The sequence below is a fragment of the Olea europaea genome, chromosome 11, assembly GCF_002742605.1.
Source record: "Olea europaea var. sylvestris chromosome 11, O_europaea_v1, whole genome shotgun sequence".
Classification (NCBI taxonomy): Eukaryota; Viridiplantae; Streptophyta; class Magnoliopsida; order Lamiales; family Oleaceae; genus Olea; species Olea europaea.
In genome coordinates this window covers 34,487,366-34,502,870 of record NC_036247.1, presented here as the reverse complement: position 1 = coordinate 34,502,870, position 15,505 = coordinate 34,487,366, and the positions used below count along the sequence as shown (strand labels likewise).

The following is a 15,505-nucleotide window of genomic DNA, read 5'->3' as shown; positions in this document are numbered from 1 at the left end:
TATGATACAAGTAGTAATCATAGATATATTACCAATTGGGTTTTTTCTAAACGAAGCCTGGATACTTCATTTTTTAGTCCGACCAAGCCAACCATAAATTATTCTAATTGATAATAGTAATGTGAATCCCCCCCAAACAATGGATCTAATTGTGCTTCACGCTCCAAATTTTTGATTATTCAATTTATCTTTCTTGGATGAAACAAAGGATATCTCGATTGGGAGAGAGAACGGGAAAATCCCATATGACCCAATATATCTGACAAGTCACACTATACTTCAACCCAAGATGCATCTTGATATGATCCAGGAGTTGAGCCCGACGAAGGTAAGTGAGAGACGAGACCCGTTGATAGTTGATAGCGGACCAATGACGCGATCAAGGGCAAAGCAAGTGAAATAAGCGATGGGATTGCTCGTTCAAGAAACCATGGATGGAACCATGTTTGGGACTCAAAATGGAGCAACTATCATGTTCGGGTCGAAGGCCGAATCGACTTGGATCAATTTGTTATCAAGCGACGAAAGCGGAGGCAGAAAATAACACCATGTGGCCGCACAGGCAAAATTCCATGCGGCCGCACACTTGGTTCCCGAAAACCAAAAGTCCAACTCAAGTTAAACCATGCGACTGCATGGATTTACACCATGCGGCCGCATGGGCCAAAAAAATTGGCGATTTTTCTATTTTTGGCCGAATTTCCTAGTTTCGATAGAATTCTTATGGAATCAAATTATTACCATAATTTGATGGTTTTGGACGTTTTTATTCATTAGTATAAATAGGAGATTACTTTTGATTGTAAAAAACCTTTGAACTTTGACTATTGGTTAATATTATAGAGAGAGAAAATTCTTCTTTCAATTTATTGTTCTTCTTGAAAAATCTTGGAACTTATCAAGATTCAACTTCTTGTGGCGTTCTATCAATCGGATTGTGGGTTCTTTCAATTGTAATCAAGGGGTTTTAGGTTCTTCGCTAATCTAGGGTTTCTTGGTTCAATTCTTGGGGTTCAAGATCCAAAACCGGGTTAGTATTGACGTTCTTGGGTTCCGCATCAATCTCGTTGTGGGTTTCATAGTTTCCATTGCTACGGGGTTCGCGTCAGTTGGTATCAGAGCTTTAGCTCCAATTTAATCAGGTTATATACTTTGTTTTCTAATTTTTTTTTCAATTTCTTGTGTTCTTGTGTCCAGAAGGTTTTCTTGATCTTTGATCCAAAAATTTCATCAAAAATCTTCAAATTTCATTTTTGGGCTCTATTTTCGCCCAAATTAGTTTTCATTTTCTTTGATGGTTTTGTTATTGATTTACGGATCTTAAAAAAAATAAAAAATTTACTGTTCATCCGTATGGTATTGTTCATCCATACAATAAAAAAATAAAATTGTTAAATATTATTGATCCATCAAATACCAACTTTTATTATTCATTATCGTTTCTAAATTAGTTGGACACATTGAATCATTCCATTCCTTCAATTAAAATCAAGTTTTAAAAGTTTTCTTTGAGTCCTTTGTTACAATTATTGAGTCACATCCGGTTTGAGGAATTCTACACGATTTGATTGATTGATTGAGTTCATTGATTATTCCTAGAAGCAATTGTTGAAAGAATTGAGTGGTAAAAGGCAGAGAGGTGAGCTTAATAGAGGGTAAAAGCCTTGTGTGTGTTCTGAGTGGCTTTTGGTGAGGCAGGAAAATAAAATTTTAGTGTCAGGATGTCAGAAAGGGCAGAATCAAACTCAAGTCGACAAGGTAATAATAGCAATGCGACGGAGGATTTAGTGCAAAGGTTTGAGAGGGCATTTGGAGATGTGAGAGATAGGTTGGAGAAGCAGGAGGCTTGGATGAATAGATTAGATACATTGGTGGCTAATCTTAGTCGGGGGCATCGAGTGGATGTATCCAATGCCAGAGGACCAGATAGATGGGAGCCTAAGAGGGAAAGGTGAGAGGAGTATGGATATGGGAGTGACATGGGTGAAGATGAATTTCATGGTGTTGAGATGGGAAGGATGAGGAATAGAGGTGATAGGTTCGACAGACGGGGTTGGAATGATCGCGGGGAGGAGTTGGATGGAAACTTGGGAAATATAAAAATGACAGTTCCTTCATTCAAAGGAAGGAGTGATCCCGAGGCATACCTGGAGTGGGAAAGGAAGGTTGAAATGATCTTCGAGTGTTATAACTATTCGGAGGAGAAAAAGGTGAAGTTAGCAGTTTTGGAGTTCAGTGACTATGCAATTTCATGGTGGGATCAAGTGATTACTTCACAAAGTAGGAGTAGGGGAAGACCAATAAGCACTTGGGAGGAATTGAAGTCATTGATGCGAAAGAGGTTTATTCCTAGCCACTATTACCGAGAGATCCATCAAAAACTGCAAGGTCTATATCAACGGTCGAAAAGTCTAGAGGACTATCATAAGGAGATGGAAATACTCATGATTAGGGCCAATGTGGTGGAGGATCGGGAGGCTACCATAGCACGATTCTTGAATGGGTTGAATAGGGAAATTGCCAATGTAGTGGAGTTGCAACATTATGTGGAGTTGGAAGACATGTTGCATGTGGCTATGAAGGTAGAGAGACAACTGAAGAGGAAAGGGGCAGCTAGGCAGCCATTAGGAACTTCGAGTGTTAATCCATCTTGGAAGCCAGGGTGGAACAACAACAACAAAGTGATAAAGTAGTACCTAAAGGTAGGAATGAGTGGCAGAAAGGGAAAGAAGAAAGTGCTAGCAAAACAGCACCCAAAACAGATTCACAACCATCAAGGAATCGAGACATCAAGTGTTTCAGATGCTTGGGGTCGGGGTACATTGCTTCTCAATGCCTGAATAAACGGGTAATGGTTTTGTTGGATAATGGAGAGGTGGTGAGTGAAAGTGAAGGAGAGTTTGAGGACATGCCTGCATTGGAGGACGTTGAAGGAGAAGAAAAATTGGAGTTTGCTATTGGGGAATTGTTGGTGTCAAGGAGAGCTCTTAACACTCAAGTCAAAGTGGATGATTCGGAGCAGCAGCGAGAAAATATATTCCACACACGTTGTTACGTCAACGATAAGGTATGTAGTATGATTATTGATGGTGGGAGTAGGATGAATGTAGCTAGCACAACTTTAGTTGAGAAATTAGGACTAGCATTGTTAAGACACCCTAGGCCTTATAAGTTGCAATGGTTGAATGAAAGTGGGGAAGTTAGGGTGAATAAAAGAGTTTTAATTAATTTCTCAATTGGGAGTTATAGTGACAAAATAGTATGTGATGTGGTGCCTATGCATGTGGGTCATATCTTATTAGGAAGGCCATGGCAATATGATAGAAGGGTCACACATGATGGTTATAGGAATCGTTATAGCTTTGTCAAGGATGGGAAGACTATTACTCTTGCGCCATTAACACCGGCAAAAGTGTATGGAGATCAAATCAAGCTAAAAAGTGAGGAAGACAAGAGAATAAGGGAGTCAGGAAAAAGGAGAGGCAATAGTGAAACCATCATTAAGAGAGAAAATAGTGAGGTGGCTGAGAGTAGAGAAAAGAGAGAGAAGCCACATGAGCGGAGAGAAAAAGAGTCAGTTGAGAGGAGAGAAAAAGAGTCAGCTGAGCGGAGAGAAAAGCCAAAGGTCAACTTCTATGCAAAAGAGAGTGAGTTGTAAAAGGCTATGAGCGATAATAGGCAAATGATATTGTTAGTGTACAAGGAGTCCCTCATCAATTCTGAGGATTCTAACACATCCCCTCCTAGTTTGGTTAAGTCTTCATTACAGGAGTTCGACGATGTGTTTCCTGAAGAGATGCCAAGTGGATTGCCACCAATCAGAGGCATCGAGCACCAGATTGACTTTGTACCCGGAGCTGTCATACCGAATCGACCAGCTTACCGAAGCAATCCCGAGGAGACGAAGGAGCTTAAAAAGCAAGTGGAGGAGTTGATGAGCAAAGGTTATGTCAAGGAGAGCATGAGTCCATGTGCTGTACCTGTTTTGTTGGTGCCTAAGAAGGACGGGACTTGGAGAATGTGCGTGGATTGCCGAGCTATCAACAATATCACGATAAAGTATCGTCACCCAATACCTAGGCTAGATGATATGCTTGATGAGTTGTATGGTGCTTGCATTTTTAGTAAGATTGATCTTAAGAGTGGGTATCATCAAATACGCATGCGGGAGGGTGATGAATGGAAAGCGGTGTTTAAGACTAAGTATGGATTGTATGAATGGTTAGTTATGCCGTTTGGACTCACTAATGCACCGAGCACTTTTATGCATTTAATGAACCATGTTTTGCGTACTTTTATTGGGAAATTTGTTGTAGTTTATTTTGATGACATCTTAATCTATAGCAAAAACCAAGATGAGCATTTAGAACATTTAAATTGTGTGCTTGTTGTGTTGCGAAAGGAACAACTGTATGCTAATTTCAAAAAGTGCACATTTTGCATGGAAAGAGTTGTTTTCCTAGGATTTGTGGTTAGTGCTAATGGGGTGGAAGTCGATGAAGAAAAGATAAAAGCTATTAAAGAATGGCCAACACCTAAGACTATAACTAAAGTTAGGAGTTTTCATGGATTGACTAGTTTTTATAGGCGATTTGTAAGTGATTTTAGCACCATCACCACACCGTTGACTGAAATAGTAAAGAAAAGTGTAGGCTTTCATTGGGGAGAATCTCAAGAAATTGCATTTAACACAATTAAGGATAAGCTATGTAAAGCACCTGTTTTGGCATTACCAAATTTTGATAAAACATTCGAGGTTGAGTGTGATGCATCAGGAATAGGTATAGGAGCAGTGTTAATGCAGGAAAGGAGACCTATTGCTTACTTTAGCGAAAAGTTGAGTGGGGCAACATTGAATGATCCGACATATGACAAGGAGCTGTATTCACTTGTTCGAGCATTGAAGACTTGGCAGCACTACTTATGGTCAAAGGAATTCGTGATACACACCGATCATGAATCTTTAAAGCATTTGTGAGGTCAAGGTAAGTTGAACAAAAGACATGCGAGATGGGTGGAGTTTATCGAGATATTTTCCTACGTCATCAAGTACAAACAAGGTAACGAAAATATAGTTGCTGATGCGTTGTCTCGAAGGTACATGCTTTTAAATTCATTAAGTACTAAATTACTTGGTTTCGAACATATTAAGGGCATGTATGAATTTGATTGTGATTTTCTAGTATTTATGCTTCATGTGACAAAGGTGCATTTGATAAATTCTATAGGCATGAAGGATATTTGTTTAGGGAAAGTAAGTTGTGCATTCCTAATTGTTCTTTGCGTGAATTATTGGTAAGGGAAGCACATGGAGGTGGTTTAATGGGACACTTCGGGGTTCAAAAGACTTTAGACATGTTAGGGGAACATTTTTATTGGCCCAAAATACGACATGACGTAGAACAATTATGTGGAAAGTGTATAACTTGTAAAAAGGCTAAGTCTAAGGTTCAACCCCATGGTTTGTATTCTCATTTGCCTGTACCTAGTGAACCTTGGGTAGACATATCTATGGATTTTGTGTTAGATTTGCCTAGGACAAAAAGGGGTCGGGATTCAATATTTGTAGTGGTCGATAGGTTTAGTAAGATGGCGCACTTCATACCATGTCATAAAACTAACGGTGCTACTAATATTGCAGACTTATTCTTTAGGGAAATAGTACGTTTACATGGAGTACCAAAAAGTATAGTGTCTGATAGGGACGTGAAGTTTTTGAGTCATTTTTGGCGTGTTCTGTGGAGTAAGTTAGGAACTAAGTTATTATTTTCTACAACTTGTCACCCACAAATAGATGGACAAACTAAGGTAGTTAATCGAACTATGACTCAACTACTTAGGACAGTGATCAATAAAAATCTGAAATCATGGAAAGAGTGTTTACCGTTTATTGAGTTTGCATATAATCGAGCTACACATTCTACTATTTCTTTTTCTCCTTTTGAAATTTTTTATGGTTTTAATCCACTAACACCTATGAATTTAATGCCTTTGCCTGTGCATGAACGAGGTAGCTTAGATGGGAAACGAAAAGCCGAGATGGTGAAAACACTCCATGAAAATGTCAGGATGCAGATCGAAGAGAAAGGAAAGCTGATTGCATCAAAAGCAAATAAAGGAAGAAGACGCGTTACATTTGAGTCTGGAGATTGGGTCTGGGTGCATTTCAGAAAAGAGCATTTTCCAGAACAAATGAAGTCAAAATTGCAATCACGAGGCGATGGACCGTTTCAAATCATCGAGAGGATCAATGACAATGCATACAAAGTGGATTTACCAGGTGAGTATAATGTTTCGGCTACTTTTAATGTATCCGATCTCTCTCTGTTTGATGTAGGTTTAGATTCGAGGACGAATCCTTTTGAAGAGGGTGGGGATGATATGATCCAGGAGTCGAGCCCGACGAAGGCAAGTGCGAGACGAGACCCGTTGATAGTTGATGGTGGACCAATGACGCGATCAAGGGCAAAGCAAGTGAAATAAGCGATGGGATTGCTCGTTCAAGAAACCATGGATGGAACCATGTTCGGGACTCAAAATGGAGCAACTTTCATGTTCGGGTCAAGGCCGAATTGACTTGGATCAATTTGTTATCAAGCGACGAAAGCGGAGGCAGAAAACAACACCATGTGGCCGCACACATGGTTCCCGAAAACCAAAAGTCCAACTCAAGTTAAACCATGCGACCGCATGGGCCAAAAAAATTGGCGATTTTTCTATTTTTTGCCAAATTTTCTAGTTTCGATAGAATTCTTATGGAATCAAATTATTACCATAATTTGATGGTTTTGGACGTTTTTATTCATTAGTATAAATAGGAGATTACTTTTGACTGTAAAAAACCTTTGAACTTTGACTATTGCTTAATATTATAGAAAGAGAAAATTCTTCTTTCAATTTATTGTTCTTCTTGAACAATCTTGGAACTTATCAAGATTCAACTTCTTGTAGCGTTCTATCAATTGGATTGTGGGTTCTTTCAATTGTAATCAAGGGGTTTTAGGTTCTTCACTAATCTAGGGTTTTTTGGTTCAATTCTTGGGGTTCAAGATCCAAAACCGGGTTAGTATTGGCGTTCTTGGGTTCCGCATCAATCTTGTTGTGGGTTTCGTAGTTTCCATTGCTACGGGGTTCGCATCACATCTTCCTTTCTAGGACCTTGTAAAGGTACTTCTGGAACACCAATAGGCATTAATTGAAAGAAAAAAGAACTAAGAACTATATTTTACTTTGATGTGGAAACATAACAACATTATTTTATTGTCTTTATCGTATTTATTTTATCTATAGATTAGAAAAATTCATAAAGAAAGATAAAAGAAGAAATAAAAGAAAATTTTGACGAATAGAGCCTTCTAATGAGGAATAAGGAAGGACACATTTACTGATAGAAAATGGTATCAACCACCTGCGTATTGGTACTTATCGGCAATAGAATAAATCTACTTCTCTTTGTTCCTACGAATCGAATTGTTTCATTATTACCAATAGAATAGAACAAATAGTAACCCTTGTTCAGTGGATTATTTCAGAACACGGGGAGTCCATAGAATAGCCATAATATAACTTTTCAAATGCAATAAAGTTACGTAGTGTCTATTTATCTTTGATAAAGAGGTATTTTCCATGGGTTTACCTTGGTATCGTGTTCACACCGTTGTATTGAATGATCCCAGTCGGTTTTTTTCATTCATATAATGCATACAACTCTAGTTGCTGGTTGGGCAGGTTCGATGGCTCTGTATGAATTAACAATTTTTTATCCTTCTGACACCGTTCTTGGTCCGATGTGAAGACATAGCATGTTTGTTATACCTTTCATGACTCGTTTAGGAATAACCAATTCATGGGGAGGTTGGAGTATCACAGGAGGGATTGTAACGAATCCGGGGATTTGGAGTTATGAAGGTGCAGCTAGGGCACATATTGTGTTTTCGGGCTTATGCTTTTTGGCAGCTATTTAGCATTAGGTCTATTGGGATCTAGAAATATTTTGTGATGAACGTATAGGAAAACCTTCTTTGGATTTGTCCAAGATCTTTGGAATTCATTTATTTCTCTTAGGGGTGACGTGTTTTGGTTTTAGTGCATTTCATGTAATAGGCTTGTATGGTCCGGGAATATGGGTGTCCGATCCTTATGGACTAACGGGAAAAGTACAACCTGTAAATCCGGTGTGGGACATGGAAGGTTTTGATCCTTTTGTTTTGGGAGGAATAGCTTCTCATCATATTGCAACAGGGATATTGGGTATATTAGCGGGTCATTCCATCTTAGCGTCCGCCCGCCACAACATCTATACAAAGGATTACGTATGGGAAATATTGAAACCGTACTTTCCAGTAGTATCACGACTGTCTTTTTTGCTGCTTTTGTTGTTGCTGGAACTACGTGGTATGGTTTAGCAGCTATCCCCATCGAATTATTTAGGCCCACTTGTTATAAATGGGATTAGGGTTGCTTCCAGCAAGAGCTATACCGAAGAGTTAGTGCTGGGCTAGCAGAAAATCAAAGTTTATCAGAAGCTTGGTCTAAAATTCCTTAAAAAATTAGCTTTTTATGATTATATCGGCAATAATCCGGCAAAAGGAGGATTAAATAGGGCAAGTTCAATGGATAACGGACATGGAATAGCGGTTGGATGGTTAGGACCCCTATCTTTAGAGATAAAGAAGGCTGTGAACTTTTTGTACGTCCTATGCCTACTTTCTTTTGAAACATTTCTATTCATTTTGGTAGACAGCAACGAAATTGTTAGAGCTGATGTTCCTTTTAGAAGGGCAGAATTAAAGTATAGTGTTGAACAAGTAGGTGTAACTGTTGAGTTCTACAGCGGCGAACTTAATGGAGTCAATTATAGTGATCCTGCTACTGTGAAAAAATATGCTAGACGTGCTCAATTGGGTGAAATTTTTGAATTAGATCGCGCTATTTTGAAATTCGATAGCATTTTTCGTAGCAGTCCAAGGGGTTGGTTAACTTTGGGCATGCTTCGTTTGCTTTGCTCTTCTTCTTCGGACACATTTGGCATGGTGCTAGAACCTTGTTCAGAGATGTTTTTGCCGGTATTGACTCAGATTTGGACGCTCAAGTAGAGTTTGGAGCATTCCAAAAACTTGGGGATCCAATGACAAGAAAACAGGTAGTCTCATGGATAGACTCTTGAATATCCCCTATGGTAGAATATTCATGTGGGACGTTCTCAGAATTTACACGTGTGATACATGTTCCTTCTATTTCTCCAAGTAAAGCTCTTCACATCGCAATGCCTATTGTGTCGGCTTGACCTTTCATAAGTGGAGACATAATAAAGCATCCATAATAAAAATGTTTACTATCTTCTCTTAATTCAACACACTTCCATTGTAGTGTCAGAATAGATACTGTTACTTTCTCTCGAACCATAGTAATATTATTTGATTTGATTGAATCATTTATTTCTCTTGTTTCTCTTGAAATTTCTTCAATGTTTATTTCTACACATGTCTTTTTTCAAAGGTCTGCAACCATTATGTGGCTTAGGGGTTACATCCTGTACGAAAGTTAATAGTATACCACTTCTACGAATAGCTCGTAATGCTGCATCTCTTCCGAGACTGGGACCTTTTATCATGACTTGTGCTCTTTGCATACCTTGATCTACTACTATACGAATAGCATTTGCTACTGCAGTTTGAGTAGCAAAGGGTGTCGCTCTTCTCGTACCCTTGAATCCACAAGTACCCGTTGAGGACCAAGAAACCACCCGACCCCGTACATCTGTAACCCTGACAATGGTATTATTGAAACTTGCTTGAACATGAATAACCCCCTTTAGTATTCTACGTGCACTCTTACGTGAACCAATACGTCCATTTCTACGTGAACCAATTCTCGGTATAGCTTTTGTCATATTTTATCATCTCATAAATATGAGTCAGAGATAAATGGATATATCCATTTCATGTAAAAAATATTCCTTATTTTTACATCAAGTCCTTTAGTGAGTCTGATTATCCTTGTCTTTGTTAATGTCTTGGGTTGGAACAAATTACTATAATGCATCCCCACCTACGGATTAGACGACATTTTTCGCAAATTTTACGAATAGAAGCTCTTATTTTCATATTTGTCATTCCTTATCTTAATTTTGAATCTACTTCTTGGAAGAAAATAAGTTACTTGCAAATTTTCATCTCGAATCATATTGAATAAAAACCACCTAATCCTTCCAATCCTTGTTGCGGAGTCTATAAATTATACGTCCTCTAGTTGAATCATAATGACTTACGTCAATTTTAACTCTATCTTTGGGCAGTTTTTGTATAAAACTACGTCGGATCTTTCCTGAAACATAACCCAGGATCAGATCTTCATTATCTAATTGAACCCGGAACACACCATTGGGAAGCGATTCGGTAATTAAACCTTCATGAATCCATTTTTATTCTTTCATTCCAGGTAAAGCCACCTTGAAGTATCAACCAATGGAGGAGGAATGATATTAGAAAACTCGTCCCTTTTCCTTTTTTTAGAAATAGGAAGAAGTTTTGGATCCAATTTGGATATTAAATGGATTACCATATATAACACAAAATTTCTCCGCCGATTCCTTCAAGTTGAGCCTCTCGGTCTGTCATTATACCTCGAGAAGTAGAAAGAATTACAATCCCCATCCCACCTAAAATTCTAGGCATTCGTTGAGAGTTAGAATAGATTCATAGATCGGGTCGACTGATCCGTTTTAAATTCAAAAAATTTCTATAGAGTCTTTTCCTATTCCTTCTATGCCGTAGGTTTAAAACCAAAAAAGATTTGTTTTTTTCTCTCGATGTTTTCTAATGTTTTCAATAAAACCTTCTAGAAAAAGTATTTTCACAATATTTTCGGTAATATTAGTAGATGCAATGCGAACCACTCTTTTTCTATCCATATCAGCATTTCGTATAGAGGTTATTATCTCAGCAATAGTGTCCCTACCCTTGGTGAACTAAAATTATGGGTGCCCCAAAATTGAATATAATCAACATGTTTTCCTTTTTTTTTTACTTAATTTGTTTTATAAATAAGAATTATTAAAAGTATACGCGTGAGACACAATATACTAATTAATCTAGTTATTAATCTATTTATTTCAAATACCCACTATAGACATATCAGTGATCATATTTTATAATACCTTGGGAGCTAATGAAACTATTTTAGTAAAATTTAATTGTCTCAATTCCCGGGGGATCGCACCAAAAATTCTAGTTCCTTTTGGATTTCCTTCTTGATCAATCACAACTGTAGCATTGTCATCATATCGTATTATCATACCGCTGTCACGTTCAAGTTCTTTACAGGTATGAACAATTACAGCTCTGACTACTTCTGATTTTTCTAGGGGCATATTTGGTACTGCTTCTTTGATCACAGCAACAATAACGTCACCAATATGAGCATATCGACGATTGCTAGGTCCTATTATTCGAATACACATCAATTCTCGAGCCTCGCTGTTATTTGCTACATTTAAATGGGTCTGAGATTGAATCATATCAATTTTTTAGTCCATTCTTCCAATGCAAAGGATGAAGAAAAAAAGGAATATTTTTTGTCCAAAAAAAGAAACTTTCATCCCCAAGATTCATTTCTGTTGGTTCTACATTTTTATCTTGAAATAATGAATTGAGTTCGTATAGGCATTTTGGATACTGCTATTGAAATAACCCTTCTAGCTATATTTTTGGTTACTCTACCCATTTGGTATAGTATTCGACCTGGTTTAACAACAGCTATCCAATATTCAGGGGATCCCTTTCCCGAACCCATACGTGTTTCAGCGGGTCATGCTGTAATTGATATGCCTGAATACATATGGACCCATATTTTTCCACAACGACGTGCATTTCGTGTCATTGCTCGTCGACCTACTTCGATTTGTCTAGATGTGATCCAAGCAGGTTCAAGTGCCTGAAGAGTATATTTACCGAAACAAATGTGATTACCTCGATAAGATATTCCCCTCATTCTTCCTCTATGCTGTTTACGAAATCTAATTCTTTTGGGGTTATAGTTGATGGTTGTTTCACAATTCAATCTCTGCTATAGAACCGGACGTGAGAGTTTCTTCTCATCCAGCTCTTCATGAATAAAAGGATAAAAAACATAAATTGAAATGATTAACATTTTTTTTTTGTAAAAAATAGTTTTTTTAGAACGTTCTAAAAAATCGTTATTTTGTTTTGTCCTTTATCCAAGTTTAGCAACTAAAAAAAAAAAGTTTTCGCGTGCGAATATTTACTCTTTCAATCTCTATTTCATTTGTAGGGCTTGTTCGTGACTTCTCCCAATAGATGAATTAATCGCCGGTTCATTTTGCCATCCCGACTAGTGAATCATTAAGATTCATTTTTTCAATAAAATCTTTTGCATGCACAGGTTCCATCGTTTCGTACTTAATGATTAGGTCCAAATTCTACAATGGAGCTCATAATCCAATTTGTTCCCGAGTCAATCTTCTTAGTCTTTATTGGCTCCAAGCTCTTTATTTTTTTCTTGATTCATTTAATATTTAATTATGGATGAATCAATTAGTATTGATCCTTTATTACACTATCTTTTATGAGATGACTCGTAGAACTTACATATTGGAATTCTATATCATTGATATTCTTTTTCTCTCTTTCTCTCATCCTTCCATTTATCCACACATTTACTTCTTTCATTTTATTTTACAACTTCTAATTGAAGTTTATACAAATGGTCAATTTAATTTTTATCCAACCCTATAGAATTTAGAATTAGAATTGCTCATTTTGTTTCACCAGAAAAAGAATGAACGAGTTTCCATTTTTTTTTCTATCAATGGATAGAAGGGAAAGACAAGTAAAGGTTTCTTATTCTTCGTCTATAAGTATCCAAATTTTGATACCCAAGACCCCATAGATAGTTCGAACTGTATAGGAATAGTAATCAATTTTAGCTCGAATGTTTTGTAGGGGAACCCTACCTTCTCTGATCTATTTGACACGTGCAATTTCTTTTCAGTCGATACGTCCTGCAATTTGTACTTGAATTCCTTTTGTATCTGCTCAATTAATTGAATAGCATTTTTCATTGCTTTTCGAAATGAAACTCTATTCTTTAATTGTACGGCTATAAACTCTGCAAGAATACTAGGGTTTCCATAAGGTTTTGCAATTCTTGTGATAGCAACGTTAAGTTTTTGGAACACATAATTAAATTCCTTTTCTAGATTAATCTGTAATTCTTGGATTCCTCGCAGTCTATTTTCTATTAATAACTTTGGGAATCCCATAAAGATTATGACCTGGATCAAATCAATTCTTTTTTGAATTTCTATACGTGGGATTCCCTCGACGCTGGAGGATATTCTCATATTCTTTTGTATATAATTTTTGATAAAATCTCTTATTTTCTGATCTTCTTGTAAACCCTCAGAATAATTTTTTGGTTGTGCTAACCAAAGGGAATGATGACCTTAGGTTGTACCAAGTCTGAAACCAAGTGGATTTATTTTTTGTCCCATACTCCCCCAATACTATACATACCAAGTGGATATACCATAGTTGCATACTTATTTTTCCATCTAGGTTTTTTTAACGAATATAACTATCCATATTCATCATGTAACGATATATCTTTCACTCCAATAGTTATATGACAGGTAGGTCTTTTTATCGGATAACTACGTTCTCGAGCTCTAGGTTTGAATTTCTTCATGGTAGTACCCTCGTTAACTTTGGCCTTACTAATGACTAAATTGGCTTCGTTGGAATCTATATTGTAACTAGCATTTGCTGCTGCAGAGTAAACCAATTTAAAAATGGGATAACATGCTCTATAGGGCATGAGTTCTAGTATCATAAGTGTTTCCTCATAGGAGCATCCACTAATTTGATCAATTACTCTTCTTGCTTTGTCAGCCGATAGAGATATATGACGACCTAAAGTGTATACTTCTATTTTTTTCTTCTTTCACATAGGGTTTACCTCCTATTAATGAATCATAAGTATCTATCTATAATATATTAAAAAAAAGATTAACGCCGAGATCTATTATCGCTTTTTGCATGTCTTCGAAAATTTAAAGTAGGTACAAATTCTCCCAATTTGTGTCCTACCATACGATCTGTTATATAAATAGGCAAATGTTCCTTACCATTATGAATAGCAATTGTATGGCCAATCATTGTGGGTATAATGGTAGATGCCCGGGACCAAGTTACTATTATTTCTTTTTCTGCTTTTTTATTAAGCTTATCAATTTTTCTTAATAAATGATTGACTACAAAAGGATTTTTTTTAGTGAACGTGCCACAACTTCCTCCTATTTTTTTTGTTTTTGTAAAGACGAAGAAAGAAATTCTATTTTCTCGCCTTACTACGGCGATGAAGAATCAAATTATCACTATGTTTATTTCTTTTTCTACTTCTGCTTCCTATTGTAGGATAACCCCAAAGGGTTAAGGGTTTTTCTACCAATTGGGGCTCTCCCTTCACCACCCCCATGAGGATGGTCTATAGGGTTCATAACTACTTCTCTTACTATAGGACGCTTACCTAGCCAACACTTAGATCTGTCTCTACCCAAACTTTTCTGGTTCACCCCAACATTCCCCACTTGTCCGACTGTTACTGAGCAGTTTTTGGATATCAAACTGACCTCCCCAGAAGGTAATTTTAATGTGGCCGATTTCCCCTCTTTTGCAATTAGTTTCGCTACAGCAGCCGCTACTCTAACTAATTGTCCACCCCCAAGTGTGATTTTTATGTTATGTATGGCCATGCCTAAGGGTATATTGTTTGAAGTAGATTCTTCTTTTTGATCAATTAAAACCCCTTCCCAAACTGTACAAGCTTCTTCCAAAGTATACGACTTTCCATTGGTCTACCTTAGGATCTTTCTGTCTAGGTGCAGGTAGTCAACATCTTCACAGACATGTCTATTTCACAAAGCCTCTCTCTTAGATAGTGCCCAGATCGTTACACCTTTCGTCTAGGTTAAAAGTTACATGACAAGGAGTTTTGATACCTTAGGACCGTTATAGTTACGGTCGCCATTCACCGGGGCTTCGGTCGTCGACTCTCCTATCATCAGGTCACCAACTCCTTGACCTTTCAGTACTGGGCAGGTGTCAGTGTACATGGTCTTATGACTTTTTGGAGACCTGTATTTTTGGTAAATAGTCACCCGTGCCTGGTCACTGCGACCCCCTTTGTGAGGAAGTACCCCTTCTCCCGAAGTTACGGGGCTATTTTGTCGAGTTCCTTAGAGAGAGTTGATTCTCGCCCATTCTCTACCTACCTACCTGTGTCAGTTTTGGGTATAGGTACCCTTTTGTTTAAAGGTCGTTCGAGCTTTTCCTGGGAGTATGTTATGGGTTACTTCAGCGCTGTAGCCCCTGGTGCTCGAACATTGGCTCGAGGCATTTTTTCTACTCCTTCTTACCTTGAAAAAGCAGGGGTACCTTATGTTCTTGAACCGATAACCAGCTTTTGGCTAACCTAGCCTCCTCCG

The 15,505-nt window shown here is 37.6% G+C and overlaps 2 pseudogenes; one reads left to right on the top strand and one right to left on the bottom strand.

The window, feature by feature from the left end:
• Nucleotides 1–2,166: 2,166 nt before the first annotated feature.
• Nucleotides 2,167–6,516, top strand: LOC111404191 (annotated as a pseudogene).
• A 7,449-nt stretch (nt 6,517–13,965) lies between these two features.
• On the bottom strand, nt 13,966–15,133 carry LOC111404778 (annotated as a pseudogene).
• Nucleotides 15,134–15,505: the final 372 nt, after the last annotated feature.